The following is a 15,624-nucleotide window of genomic DNA, read 5'->3' on the forward strand; positions in this document are numbered from 1 at the left end:
TGCTATATACTATGTGGCTGTGCTATATACTACATGGCTGTGCTATATACTACATGGCTGTGCTATATACTACGTGGGCTGTCTTATATGCTACGTGGCTGTGCTATATTTCTCTCCTGTATCTGTGCATCATGAATCTTGGTATGTGTTAAAGGGGGACGCCCACTGAGACGCTTTCGCCCGGGGCCCTCAGAAACCTGGAGCCAGCCCTGGCCTGAGTCACAGCCCCTATAACATTGTGACTCAGTACCATCATAGCATTGGCTGATAGTCATGGCATTACTAGACATAATCAAGCTGAAAGTAGCGCTCAACAAACAAGTCCAATGTGCCCAGGATTGCCTCGTTCTAGCAATGCCACTGGCAGTCAGTCCAACTGTAACTCCCAGATGAATCTAAATTCAATGAGCTCCCCCCAGTGGTGGCTGCAGGTAGCCAAATTATCAATATCTAATTGTCAGAAAAGGGACCTACAAGTGCTCCTGTACTTTTCTCCAGGCACGGTGCTAATAATGTCGGTGGGAGTATTGTGGGGATGCAATTCACTGGTTGATGCACTTTCCAGGGGTCACTTTGATTTAATTTTTTATGAATTAAATTAAAGCTTAATACACATTTTCTAATCTTCCCGGAAAATGTTTGCTTTCCGCAGACTATTATACTGTTGACGAATGCTCTGCTGGCTGGTACTGTCTCCATTGCCTCTGTAATACAGTCTTTTTTTCTCCTTGTCTTGCAGGAACATTGCTCCGTATAATAGAAGAAGGATATAAATATGCCTACAATTATCTCTCCCCTGGTAACTCCTTTGCGTCCCCATCTTTTCACTTATGTTCACTCACAATTGTATGCGCTGAAGCTCTCGTCTATCTGGATGGATCATAAAGTTGCACTTTCTGGCCCAAGAATCGATGCTGGGACTGAGGTAAAGATGAACACAAAAGCTGAGAAAGGAAGCAGGGGATATTTATCTGTCAAACATGGCCGACGTATATATTATTATGAGGATAGTAAAACCAAAAGAAATGAACTGGAGTATAAGTTGGTCTACATGCAGGAGCATGTTCACACTGGCCACTAAACAGACAAAACCTAAGCTAGAAACAAAATGAACATATGCCTTACTTAGTTGTGTACCGCCAATGGCGGCAGGCCACACAGCCGCTATGGGGTCCTTGAGTCAGGGGGACCCAATGCCAGCAAGAGCCAATGCAGTTGAAAGCATTGGTGGAGGAGCAAGCGCCAGCTAACACTTCCTCCTCCATCATTCTTCATCTGTATCTCAGCGCTGCGGATATGATAACGTCACTACATGGGGCCCGCTGCGAGGTATGTGGCGCTTCAGAACGCTTGCTACAGAGGCCAGGGCATCGGGGGAACAAAGAGGAGAGGTGAGTTTTGATTTTTTTAATCAGTGAGAACATTGTGGTGGCCAGAATACTGTAGGGAGGACTTTGGAAGTAAATCATACTGTATGGAGGACTTTGGAAGGTGCATTATACTGTCTGGAGAAATATGGGGAGTGCAGTGTACTGTATGGAGGACTATAGGGAGTGCTGTATAGTGTATGGAGGACTATAGGTAGAGCATTATACTTATGGAGGACTTTGAGGAGCGCAGTATTCTGCATGGAGGACTATGGAGAGTGCAGTATACTGTGCTGAGGACTATGGGGAGTGCAGTATACTGTATGGAGGAATATGGAGAGTGCAGTATACTGTATTGGGGACTATGGGGAGAGCATTATACTGTATGGAAGACTGTGGGGAGAGGATTATACTGCATGGAGGTCTATAAGGAGAGAATTATACTGTATGTAGGCCTATGGGGAGTGCAATATACTGTATGGAGGACTACGGGGAGTGCAGTATACTGTATGGAGGACTATGGGGAGTGCAGTATGCTGTATGGAGGACTTTGGGGAGTGCAGTATACTGTATGGAGGACTATGGGGAGTGCAGTATGCTGTATGGAGGACTTTGGGGAGTGCAGTATACTGTATGGATTACTATGAGGAGTATGTGGCCCTATAATTTTGATGTAAACCCCTGATACTGCTGTAAGCAAGTGAAAAGCATTAGTGCATACAAGTAACATAGGGTACTTAGTAAACACTGTTTCCTCAGGGAGGCATTGTGAAAACGTGCATTAGGACCAGCAGTTTTGACTATGGGTTTGTTAATCCTTTTATTATTCTTATATTGATGTTACCCCTCATTTATCAACTCTGTATACCTTTAGGTGATTTATTCTTGGTATTCCATCATTCATTATGATTTGAACTCTATATTCTTATGAATTAAGTGATGCACATTTTTGTTATGCACGGGCACTTTATTTCTGGTATTTTTAAACTCATATGTTTGCCATTTCTTTGACTACTATATTTATAGATAGGGATATCAAGAACCAAGCACGTTTTGATCATTCAAAAGGTCTATAGGTTCTTCTATCTGATAAATTATTTTGTCTGGGTCACTCTCTATTATATATTTACCTAATAACTTTTGCACTGTATTCCTCCACTTTCATTTATTTTATCTTGTCTGTTTTGTGGTGTATGGTTTTAATTTGTGTCTTGTCCACTTTGTTTTCAATAAAGATTATTTTAATCTTTCTTTTTTTCAAACGTGCTGCTGCTATCAATTTCTAAATAACTTATTTTTATCATTTGAAACCTTCTGATCTATGTTCTATATTCTGTTGTGAATAAAATATGTCAACAAGAGATTTCCAAAACATTGCATACTTGTTTTTTTTACATTTTATATAGCGTCCCAACTTTTTGGGAATTGGGGTTATACGTCTACTTAGAGGAAGTATTATATATAGGTGTTATATTCTGGTACATTTGGGGCAGTATTTTTTTGCTATATTCACGTATATTGGGTACAGTAATATAATAGTCATACTTTGAGTTTTGTGATATTTTATCTGTTCTTATCGATTCTCCTGCGTCTGAACCATACCTCCGAGGCTCGTCTTCAAGGTGAATATGTCAGGAGATATTTTCTCATTAAAAATGTCTCATTTTTTTATTAAAACAGTAAAGAGATATTAAAAACGATTTTACAGGATTAATAGCAGCGAAAAGGATGCGGCCATTAGACAATGAATAATATTTTGCTGTGGTGATTGGAGACACTACTAATTTAATTGATGCCTAATTGGTAATTGGAACTCCAATAGGTTAGAGCACCTGGCTGAATGTGAGGCGCCTTGTGTTTGCTTATCACAGTCGCGTTGTATGGTAATTACAATTACAGTGGGGCAAAAAAGTATTTAGTCAGTCAGCAATAGTGCAAGTTCCACCACTTAAAAAGATGAGAGGCGTCTGTAATTTACATCATAGGTAGACCTCAACTATGGGAGACAAACTGAGAAAAAAAAATCCAGAAAATCACATTGTCTGTTTTTTTAACAATTTATTTGCATATTATGGTGGAAAATAAGTATTTGGTCAGAAACAAACAATCAAGATTTCTGGCTCTCACAGACCTGTAACTTCTTCTTTAAGAGTCTCCTCTTTCCTCCACTCATTACCTGTAGTAATGGCACCTGTTTAAACTTGTTATCAGTATAAAAAGACACCTGTGCACACCCTCAAACAGTCTGACTCCAAACTCCACTATGGTGAAGACCAAAGAGCTGTCAAAGGACACCAGAAACAAAATTGTAGCCCTGCACCAGGCTGGGAAGACTGAATCTGCAATAGCCAACCAGCTTGGAGTGAAGAAATCAACAGTGGGAGCAATAATTAGAAAATGGAAGACATACAAGACCACTGATAATCTCCCTCGATCTGGGGCTCCACGCAAAATCCCACCCCGTGGGGTCAGAATGATCACAAGAACGGTGAGCAAAAATCCCAGAACCACGCGGGGGGACCTAGTGAATGAACTGCAGAGAGCTGGGACCAATGTAACAAGGCCTACCATAAGTAACACAATACGCCACCATGGACTCAGATCCTGCAGTGCCAGACGTGTCCCACTGCTTAAGCCAGTACATGTCCGGGCCCGTCTGAAGTTTGCTAGAGAGCATTTGGATGATCCAGAGGAGTTTTGGGAGAATGTCCTATGGTCTGATGAAACCAAACTGGAACTGTTTGGTAGAAACACAACTTGTCGTGTTTGGAGGAAAAAGAATACTGAGTTGCATCCATCAAACACCATACCTACTGTAAAGCATGGTGGTGGAAACATCATGCTTTGGGGCTGTTTCTCTGCAAAGGGGCCAGGACGACTGATCAGGGTACATGAAAGAATGAATTGGGCCATGTATCGTGAGATTTTGAGTGCAAACCTCCTTCCATCAGCAAGGGCATTGAGGATGAAACGTGGCTGGGTCTTTCAACATGACAATGATCCAAAGCACACCGCCAGGGCAACGAAGGAGTGGCTTCGTAAGAAGCATTTCAAGGTCCTGGAGTGGCCTAGCCAGTCTCCAGATCTCAACCCTATAGAAAACCTTTGGAGGGAGTTGAAAGTTCGTGCTGCCAAGCGAAAAGCCAAAAACATCACTGCTCTAGAGGAGATCTGCCTGGAGGAATGGGCCAACATACCAACAACAGTGTGTGGCAACCTTGTGAAGACTTACAGAAAACGTTTGACCTCTGTCATTGCCAACAAAGGATATTTTACAAAGTATTGAGATGAAATTTTGTTTCTGACCAAATACTTATTTTCCACCATAATATGCAAATAAAGTGTTAAAAAAACAGACAATGTGATTTTCTGGATTTTTTTTTCTCAGTTTGTCTCCCATAGTTGAGGTCTACCTATGATGTAAATTACAGACGCCTCTCATCTTTTTAAGTGGTGGAACTTGCACTATTGCTGACTGACTAAATACTTTTTTGCCCCACTGTATAATCTTCCAGTACCCAGACAGCAGATCTAGATTTTTTTTTCTTTTGCTCTTTTGTGCTGTTAAACAACCATTCCCCACTGAAAATACGTTTGTGAGTCATATTCTATCAAGTTGGGTGGTAATGAATTTTAGAGGTTCTTAAGACAGATTTCCAAGAGTTTTACATAGTAAATACTTATACGATCAGGGTCGGACTGGCCTAGTGGGGTATCGGGGAAATCCCCGGTGGGCCCTTCGCTGTGGGAGGGAGAGGAGGAGAAGAAGGAGGAAAGGGGAAAAAAGTCTGTGGTTTTTAAGGGCGCGGGCTCTTTAAAAGCGCTTGCAGAGTATGTGCAGGGACGTGCGCACGCAGCGTTCATTACTTGAACTGCTGCGGCGCACTTCCCGATCAACAGTGAACAGTGTGAGCCCGTCGTCATCGGCGTATGACGTCCGTGTCATGCACTGCATGCAACGTGCGCACACATTCACTGACGTCGGCGGCCATTTTTCTATGTGCGCATCGGACCTGCAGAGGAGGAGGAGGACACCGCACGGCACTGGGAGCGCAGGAAGGTAAGAATCTTTTTTTTTTCTTGTTCTCTCTCCAATCTCCAAAGGGCCAGGATGGAGACACATGGGGGACCAGGATGGAGACACATGAGGGGGGGGACCAGGATGGAGACATGTAACACCCCAGGCAACCGGTTGTTACAGTGATGTTGCCTTCCTTTCGGGGAGGGTGATGTCATGCTTGGAGGCAAGGAGGATTCCCTTTAACAGGTAACGCATCTACATGCAACACATTCTGAATCCAGGCCAGAAGGGGGAGCTGCTCTGAACCCGCATTCAGGGGAGCTTCACCAGCTTTACGTATTCTGGTCTGGAGGAGGGGTTAGACAGTTGGCCCAGGAAGACCAAGAGAGAAGGAAGTCTGGAGGACTGAGTGCAGACAGTGGGGCCATGAAGCAGACGTGTGAGCTGCAGCTCCAGGAAAGGAAGATAACCTGAAGGGTTGGATTGTAATGACAATCAGAGGAAAGAAGCACAGGAGAAAGAAAGGAGCTTGGAGGGGAACTGTGACCAGGCACCCTCTGAGCCGAAGCGCAGGAACCGGGCACCGGGAGCCCGAGGCTGTGTTGTACTCCAGATCACACGGCAGAACCGGAGGGCAAAGGACTTTATGTAATTTGCTCACACCTGAAGGTGAAACAGTACACTAGGAGCCAGGTCGTGATAGAGACCCTATAAAAAGGCTCACACTGCCCACCATACGGGTAACTGTCCCAGGACAGGAGAGAGAGGACTTTGCCAGCAAGCTATAGGCAGCAGGGACCTCGCATAGCAGCACGAGTAGGAAGGCTTACGGACCTCACCTGGGAGAGGGATTCACCTTTCGTCCAGGCCAGCTGGACCATAACACCACCTGTTCCTGGTACCCTGGACTGCGGCTGCTTACAACCAGTAAACCAGGTAAAGACGTTACAACTCTGCGTCCTCCATTTATTTATTTATACTTTTTGCCTTTGTAACAGGGTCTACTGTGCTGTAGTACCTCTTTCAGCACCCCCCGTGTTTCAGGAGGTCCACTCTGCTTTTGCTGGATTCTGAATGAAGGACACTGGCTGGAATTCCTTGATTACGTGAGAGCATATAAAAGCTGACTGCTACTCCACGTATTTCCAGTCTAAAAGAACACACTTTATTCACAGCACACAGAATATATAACACAGATACACAGGGCAGGCCAATAGAAAAAGCAGGCCAGACATACATTACAATACCGCAGGGGGCCGGAGCCTGCTGATATTTACTGTGGGAATTACAAAGGTGGGGGAGGTCAGAAGGAGAATATCTTGTCCCCTCTGACCAGGGGCGCAGCCTGTGGACTGATGCATTTCACATGGAACCTATTATACATAATATATACTGCATAACATATTCTTGGTGCTGGGGGTTCTAAAACACGGCTCCCCTTTTCAGTGACACGATCGGCATACACAGTCTGATCCTTAACGGATCGGTTTGGGGATGACCGAAGTTTATGGGGTTGGTACAAGTTCCGTTTGTCAATTTAGTCCATCGGCATTACCGTTTTGTTTGCCGGGTCTGTAGTGGATGGTGAAGTCCAGAGGTTGTAGCGCTAACCTCCACCGCAGTAATCTGGCGTTGTCTCCGGAGACCCGATTAAGCCAGACAAGGGGATTATGGTCCGTTAGGAGGGAAAACTGTCGTCCATACAAATATGGTTGTAACTTTTTGAGTGCCCATACTATTGCCAGGCACTCCTTCTCGATGGCCGCATAGCTCACTTCACGGGGCAGTAGTTTCCGACTCAGGTAAGCTACCAGGTGTTCTTGGCCGTCCGACCCGACTTGGCTTAGTACTGCCCCCAATCCAAACATAGAAGCGTCTGTGTGAACAAGGAAACGTTTAGTTGGATCGAGTGCGGCCAATACAGGGGTATTGGTGAGGGCGTCCTTTAGCTGGCGGAAGGCTTCTTCACACTCTGGGGTCCAGGTTACCTGGCGGGGTTGGTTCTTATGGGTCAGATCAGTGAGGGGCTTGGCCACGCTGCTGTAATTGGGAACTAATTTCCTGTAATACCCCGCTGTCCCTAGAAACGCCATGACTTGGGTTTTAGTGCGTGGGTTGGGCCATTTGGCTATGGCCTCAATCTTGGCTGGTTCTGGTTTCTGTTTCCCACGTCCCACCCAATGCCCTAAACACTGAACCTCTGCTTTGCCCACGTGACACTTGTTTGGGTTCAGGGTGATTCCAGCCTTGTGGATCCTGTCTAATACTGTCTCTAGGTGATTTAGATGCTCTTCCCATGTCACGCTGTAGATGGCGATGTCATCCAGGTAGGCACACGCATAGTCCTGGAGACCATCCAGAAGCCGGTCAGCCAGCCTCTGGAAGGTCACCGGGGCAGTCTTCATCCTGAATGGCATAACTCGAAACTGGAATAAGCCAAACGGGGTGACAAATGCCGACTTGGGAATAGCATCAGGACTAAGGGGAATCTGCCTTTGCATAGATCGATGGTGGTCAAATACTTTGCCCCTGCCAGCCGGTCTAACAAGTCATCCACACGCGGCATGTGATACGCATCCGTCACTGTTTTCTCATTGAGCTTACAATAGTCTACACAAAACCGTGTAGTCCCATCCTTCTTGGGCACTAACACTACGGGGGATGCCCAGGGACTATCTGACTCTTCAATGACCCCTAAACGCAACATCTCTTGTATCTCTTGTCGCATCCCTTCTCGTACAGACTCAGGGACGCGGAAGGGGAGTTGTCGCAGGGGGGTCTGATCCTGGGTCTCAACCTTGTGTTGTGCCAGGTGAGTGTACCCGGGTTTCCCCGAAAACATCCTCTGTCGCTGCCTCAACAACTCCTCCGCCTGCTGTCTCTCCCGGGGACCTAAGTCTTCACCCCAGTGTACCTGGTCCCATGTTTTAGACTGAGCCCTCTCCCCTAAGACATCAGGCAAGGGAAGTCCGGCTAAATCCTCTGCTTCAGGTGCACAGATGGTCACTACCTCTTCAGGGCGCTCCGGATAGGGCTTCAGCATATTCACGTGGAACATGCGGATAACCCTGGGGTCGTCACAATCGGCGACATTATAGGTGGTGTCGGCTATTTTCCCCACTCTAACACAAGGACCTTCTGCCCTATTTCCAAGGTGTGCTCTCTGGCCCTCCGATCGTACCATACACGCTGGCGCCACTGGGCCACCTGCATGTTCCCACGTACAGCCTGGGTCAGCTCCTGTAGGCGGTCCCTGAATTCCAGCACATAGGGTACAATAGGTACCCCTTCTATGATGCCCTCCCATTCCCAGTGTTCTAGCACTAAGTCTAGGGGTCCCCTTACCCGTCTCCCGTATACCAGTTCGAATTGGGAGAACCCCGTGGATTCTTGGGGCACCTCTCGATAGGCAAACAGGAGGTGAGGCAAGAATTTCTCCCAGTCCCTGTAGGTCCTGGTAAAAGTCCCAATGAGTTGTTTTAACGTCCCGTAAAAGCGTTCACACAACCCATTGGTTTGCGGGTGGTACGGGGCACTTCTAATGGACTTTACGCCGCACAGCTTCCACAGTTGGTTGGTCACCTCTGCTGTAAACTGGGTACCCTGGTCTGAGATAATCTCCCGGGGAAATCCAACCCGTGAGAAAACCTGGAGCAGGGCAGCCGCCACTGTCTCTGCCAGTATGTTAGGTAACGCAACTGCCTCTGGATACTGTGTGGCATAATCTACCACTGTCAATATATACCTTTTCCCTGACGGACTGGGTTTGGCTAACGGCCCTATCAGATCGACCGCTACTCGGCTAAATGGTTCCTCCACAATGGTAATTTGGCCTTGCATCGATCTCCCCTCTTGCCAATGCGCTGGCAACTGTCACAGGTCTGGCAGTATTGGCGAACATCATAGGTTACCTGTTGTGAATTCTGTTGTCAAGCTCCCTCCTGTGGTCATGAATGGTACTTCGGCTTCTGAGTTTCCTTCCACAGGTGACGAGGTTAATTCGTTAGCTGGCTGCTCTATTTAACTCCACTTAGATCATTGCTCCATGCCACCTGTCAATGTTCCAGTATTGGTCTAGTTCACTCCTGGATCGTTCTTGTGACCTGTCTTCCCAGCAGAAGCTAAGCTCCTGCTTGTTTTTCTTTGTTTGCTATTTTTCTGTCCAGCTTGCTATTTTGATTTTTGTCTTGCTTGCTGGAAGCTCTGGGACTCAGAGGGAGCGCCTCCGCACCGTGAGTCGGTGCGGAGGGTCTTTTGCGCCCTCTGCGTGGTCTTTTTGTAGTTTTTTGTGCTGACCGCAAAGTTACCTTTCCTATCCTCAGTCTGTTCAGTAAGTCGGGCCTCACTTTGCTAAATCTATTTCATCTCTGTGTTTGTATTTTCATCTTTACTCACAGTCATTATATGTGGGGGGCTGCCTTTTCCTTTGGGGAATTTCTCTGAGGCAAGGTAGGCTTTATTTTTCTATCTTCAGGGCTAGCTAGTTCCTTAGGCTGTGCCGAGTTGCATAGGGAGCGGTAGGAGCAATCCACGGCTATTTCTAGTGTGTGTGATAGGATTAAGGATTGCGGTCAGCAGAGTTCCCACGTCTCAGAGCTGGTCCTATATTATTTGTAACTATCAGGTCATTCAGTGTGCTCTTAACCACCAGGTCCATTATTGTCCTTACCACCAGGTCATAACAGTACAGGTGGCCCAAAGTATTAATGCATCTCAATAGAGGGATAAGAGAAGTTCTGAGACCATTTTTTTTTCTTTGCAGTGTGTTTTGTCTCTCTTTTCCCCTTTACCTCTGGGTGGTTCAGGATACAGGTGTAGATATGGACATTCAAGGTCTGTCCTCTTGTATGAATAATCTCACTGCAAGGGTACAAAACATTCAAGATTTTGTGGTTCAGAATCCGATGTTAGAGCCTAGGATTCCTATTCCTGATTTGTTTTTTGGGGATAGATCTAAGGTTCTGAATTTCAAAAATAATTGTAAATTGTTTCTTGCTCTGAAACCTCGCTCCTCAGGTGACCCTGTTCAACAAGTGAAAATCATTATTTCTTTGTTACGTGGCGACCCTCAAGACTGGGCATTTTCCCTTGCACCAGGAGATCCGGCATTGCGTGATGTTGATGCGTTTTTTCTGGCGCTCGGATTGCTTTATGATGAACCAAATTCAGTGGATCAGGCAGAGAAAATCTTGCTGGCTCTGTGTCAGGGTCAGGATGAGGTAGAGATATATTGTCAGAAGTTTAGGAAGTGGTCGGTACTCACTCAGTGGAATGAATGTGCCCTGGCAGCAATTTTCAGAAAGGGTCTCTCTGAAGCCCTTAAGGATGTCATGGTGGGATTTCCCATGCCTGCTGGTCTGAATGAGTCTATGTCTTTGGCCATTCAGATCGATCGACGCTTGCGTGAGCGTAAAGCTGTGCACCATTTGGCGGTATTATCTGAGCATAGACCTGAGCCTATGCAATGTGATAGGACTTTGACCAGAGCTGAACGGCAAGAACACAGACATCGGAATGGGCTGTGTTTTTACTGTGGTGATTCCACTCATGCTATCTCCGATTGTCCTAAGCGCACTAAGCGTTTCGCTAGGTCTGCCACCATTGGTACGGTACAGTCGAAATTTCTTTTGTCCGTTACTCTGATTTGCTCTTTGTCATCCTATTCTGTTATGGGATTTGTGGATTCAGGCGCTGCCTTGAATTTGATGGACTTGGAGTTTGCCAGGCGCTGTGGTTTTTTCTTGGAGCCCTTGCAGTATCCTATTCCATTGAGAGGAATTGATGCCACACCTTTGGCCAAGAATAAGCCTCAGTACTGGACCCAATTGACCATGTGCATGGCTCCTGCACATCAGGAGGATATTCGCTTTTTGGTGTTGCATAATCTGCATGATGTGGTCGTTTTGGAGTTGCCATGGCTACAGGTCCATAATCCAGTATTGGATTGGAAATCAATGTCTGTGTCCAGCTGGGGTTGTCAGGGGGTACATGGTGATGTTCCATTTTTGTCTATTTCGTCATCCACCCCTTCTGAAGTCCCGGAGTTTTTGTCGGATTTCCGGGATGTATTTGATGAGCCCAAATCCAGTCCCCTACCTCCTCATAGGGATTGCGATTGTGCTATCAATTTGATTCCTGGTAGTAAGTTTCCTAAGGGCCGACTGTTCAATTTATCTGTGCCAGAGCACGCCGCTATGCGGAGTTATGTAAAGGAATCCTTGGAGAAGGGTCATATTCGCCCGTCGTCGTCACCATTGGGAGCTGGGTTCTTTTTTGTGGCCAAGAAGGATGGTTCTTTGAGACCTTGTATTGATTACCGCCTTCTTAATAAGATCACAGTCAAATTTCAGTATCCTTTGCCGCTGCTGTCTGATTTATTTGCTCGGATTAAGGGGGCTTGTTGGTTCACCAAGATAGATCTTCGTGGTGCGTATAATCTTGTGCGTATTAAACAGGGCGATGAATGGAAAACAGCATTTAATACGCCCGAGGGCCATTTTGAGTACCTGGTTATGCCATTCGGGCTTTCCAATGCTCCATCAGTATTTCAGTCCTTTATGCATGACATCTTCCGAGAGTACCTGGATAAATTCCTGATTGTATATTTGGATGATATTTTGGTCTTTTCGGATGATTGGGAGTCTCACGTGAAGCAGGTCAGAATGGTGTTCCAGGTCCTTCGTGCGAATTCTTTGTTTGTGAAGGGGTCAAAGTGTCTCTTTGGAGTTCAGAAGGTTTCATTTTTGGGTTTCATTTTTTCCCCTTCTACTATCGAGATGGACCCTGTTAAAGTCCAGGCCATTTATGATTGGACTCAGCCGACATCTGTGAAGAGTCTGCAAAAGTTCCTGGGCTTTGCTAATTTTTATCGTCGCTTCATCAGTAATTTTTCTAGTGTTGCTAAACCGTTGACTGATTTGACCAAGAAGGGTGCTGATGTGGTCAATTGGTCTTCTGCGGCTGTGGAAGCTTTTCAGGAGTTGAAGCGTCGTTTTTCTTCTGCCCCTGTGTTGTGCCAGCCAGATGTTTCGCTCCCGTTTCAGGTCGAGGTTGATGCTTCTGAGATTGGAGCAGGGGCTGTTTTGTCGCAGAGAAGTTCTGATGGCTCGGTGATGAAACCATGTGCCTTCTTTTCTAGAAAGTTTTCGCCTGCTGAGCGCAATTATGATGTTGGCAATCGAGAGTTGTTGGCCATGAAGTGGGCATTCGAGGAGTGGCGTCATTGGCTTGAAGGAGCCAAGCATCGCATGGTGGTCTTGACGGATCACAAGAATTTGACTTATCTCGAGTCTGCCAAACGGTTGAATCCTAGACAGGCTCATTGGTCGCTATTTTTCTCCCGCTTTGATTTTGTGGTTTCGTACCTTCCAGGCTCTAAGAATGTGAAGGCTGATGCCCTGTCAAGGAGTTTTGTGCCCGACTCTCCGGGTGTTCCTGAGCCGGCGGGTATTCTCAAAGAGGGGGTAATTTTGTCTGCCATCTCCCCTGATTTGCGGCGGGTGCAGCAAAAATTTCAGGCTGATAGACCTGACCGTTGCCCAGCGGAGAAACTGTTTGTCCCTGATAAATGGACTAGTAGAGTTATCTCTGAGGTTTATTGTTCGGTGTTGGCTGGTCATCCTGGAATCTTTGGTACCAGAGATTTGGTGGCTAGATCCTTTTGGTGGCCGTCTTTGTCGCGGGATGTGCGTTCGTTTGTGCAGTCCTGTGGGACTTGTGCTCGGGCTAAGCCCTGCTGTTCTCGTGCCAGTGGGTTGCTTTTGCCCTTGCCGGTCCCGTAGAGGCCCTGGACGCATATCTCTATGGATTTTATTTCGGGTCTCCCTGTCTCTCAAAAGATGTCGGTCATTTGGGTGGTTTGTGATCGCTTCTCTAATATGGTCCATTTGGTACCCTTGTCTAAATTGCCTTCCTCCTCTGATTTGGTGCCATTGTTTTTCCAGCATGTGGTTCGTTTACATGGCATTCCGGAGAACATCGTTTCGGACAGAGGTTCCCAGTTTGTTTCGAGGTTTTGGCGAGCCTTTTGTGCTAGGATGGGCATTGATTTGTCTTTTTCCTCGGCTTTCCATCCTGACTAATGGCCAATCCGAACAAACTAATCAGACTTTGGAAACATATCTGAGATGCTTTGTTTCTGCTGATCAGGATGATTGGGTGTCCTTTTTGCCTTTGGCTGAGCTCGCCCTTAATAATCGGGCCAGCTCGGCTACTTTGGTTTCGCCGTTTTTCTGCAATTCTGGTTTCCATCCTCGTTTCTCTTCAGGGCAGGTTGAGTCTTCGGACTGTCCTGGTGTAGATACTGTGGTGGATAGGTTGCAGCAGATTTGGACTCATGTGGTGGACAATTTAACATTGTCCCAGGAGAAGGCTCAACGTTTCGCTAACCGCCGGCGCTGTGTGGGTCCCCGACTTCGTGTTGGGGATTTGGTTTGGTTGTCGTCTCGTTATGTTCCTATGAAGGTTTCCTCTCCTAAGTTTAAGCCTCGTTTCATTGGTCCGTATAGGATTTCTGAGGTTCTCAGTCCTGTGTCGTTTTGTTTGACCCTTCCGGCTTCTTTTGCCATCCATAATGTATTCCATAGGTCGTTGTTGCGGAGGTACGTGGCGCCTGTGGTGCCATCCGTTGATCCTCCTGCCCCGGTGTTGGTTGAGGGGGAGTTGGAGTATGTGGTGGAGAAGATTTTGGATTCTCTTATTTCGAGACGGAAACTCCAGTACCTGGTCAAGTGGAAGGGTTATGGTCAGGAAGATAATTCCTGGGTCTTTGCCTCCGATGTTCATGCTGCCGATCTGGTTCGTGCCTTTCATTTGGCTCGTCCTGGTCGGCCTGGGGGCTCTGGTGAGGGTTCGGTGACCCCTCCTCAAGGGGGGGGTACTGTTGTGAATTCTGTTGTCAAGCTCCCTCCTGTGGTCATGAATGGTACTTCGGCTTCTAAGTTTCCTTCCACAGGTGACGAGGTTAATTCGTTAGCTGGCTGCTCTATTTAACTCCACTTAGATCATTGCTCCATGCCACCTGTCAATGTTCCAGTATTGGTCTAGTTCACTCCTGGATCGTTCTTGTGACCTGTCTTCCCAGCAGAAGCTAAGTTCCTGCTTGTTTTTCTTTGTTTGCTATTTTTCTGTCCAGCTTGCTATTTTGATTTTTGTCTTGCTTGCTGGAAGCTCTGGGATGCAGAGGGAGCGCCTCCGCACCGTGAGTCAGTGCGGAGGGTCTTTTGCGCCCTCTGCGTGGTCTTTTTGTAGTTTTTTGTGCTGACCGCAAAGTTACCTTTCCTATCCTCAGTCTGTTCAGTAAGTCGGGCCTCACTTTGCTAAATCTATTTCATCTCTGTGTTTGTATTTTCATCTTTACTCACAGTCATTATATGTGGGGGGCTGCCTTTTCCTTTGGGGAATTTCTCTGAGGCAAGGTAGGCTTTATTTTTCTATCTTCAGGGCTAGCTAGTTCCTTAGGCTGTGCCGAGTTGCATAGGGAGCGGTAGGAGCAATCCACAGCTATTTCTAGTGTGTGTGATAGGATTAGGTATTGCGGTCAGCAGAGTTCCCACGTCTCAGAGCTCGTCCTATATTATTTGTAACTATCAGGTCATTCAGTGTGCTCTTAACCACCAGGTCCATTATTGTCCTTACCACCAGGTCATAACAGTTCCCCCTGGCCAAAAGAAGTTTTTTGTCTGACGACACCTGGTGCGACTGACGCCGAAGTGCCCGGCCAAGGGTATGTCATGAGAGATTCACAGTAACTCCTGCCTATACTTCTTGGGAACTACCAGCTGTCGTTTTATAGTGGGGCTCGTCCCTGTGTGGTGCTGCTCTGTGATCCGGTAGAGGAGTCCCTGCTTCCATATAAACTGTTCCCTTTCCAGTACCCCTCTCCCCTCCTGTGCCTTCCCACGATATCCCTCCAATGAAGGATCCTCAAGTAACTCCCTCTTAAATTCATCTGGGGTGGCCCAAGAAATGTGTCTGGCTATGGGAATACGTGTAGGGCTGGGATGTCTTACCTGGGCCTCCTCTGAGTGTGATTCCACCTCTGCAGCTCGAGCTTGTCTCCGGGTGGTCACAGGATATGTCTCAGCCAGAGGGGCAACCGAGAAGGCAGACAACATGGGCCCCAAGTCATTTCCCAGCAAAACATCTGCAGGCAAATCCTCCATCAAGCTGACCTCAACAAGGCCATACCCAACTCCCCAGTTCAGGTGAATCCCGGCAGTGGGTAGTCGATGTATG

At 46.8% G+C, this 15,624-nt stretch overlaps 1 protein-coding gene across 1 annotated transcript in view; it reads left to right on the top strand.

Annotated features, from left to right (window-relative positions):
- Positions 1-663: 663 nt before the first annotated feature.
- The window catches only part of CIMIP1 (ciliary microtubule inner protein 1), a 43,493-nt gene continuing 28,532 nt past the window's right edge, over positions 664-15,624 (top strand). Inside the window, exon 1 of the mRNA XM_069750967.1 lies at positions 664-925. The gene's annotated coding sequence lies outside the window, so the exon portion shown is untranslated. The remainder of the gene's footprint in view (positions 926-15,624) is intronic.

Source organism: Ranitomeya imitator, chromosome 2 (assembly GCF_032444005.1).
Source record: "Ranitomeya imitator isolate aRanImi1 chromosome 2, aRanImi1.pri, whole genome shotgun sequence".
NCBI lineage: Eukaryota > Metazoa > Chordata > Amphibia > Anura > Dendrobatidae > Ranitomeya > Ranitomeya imitator.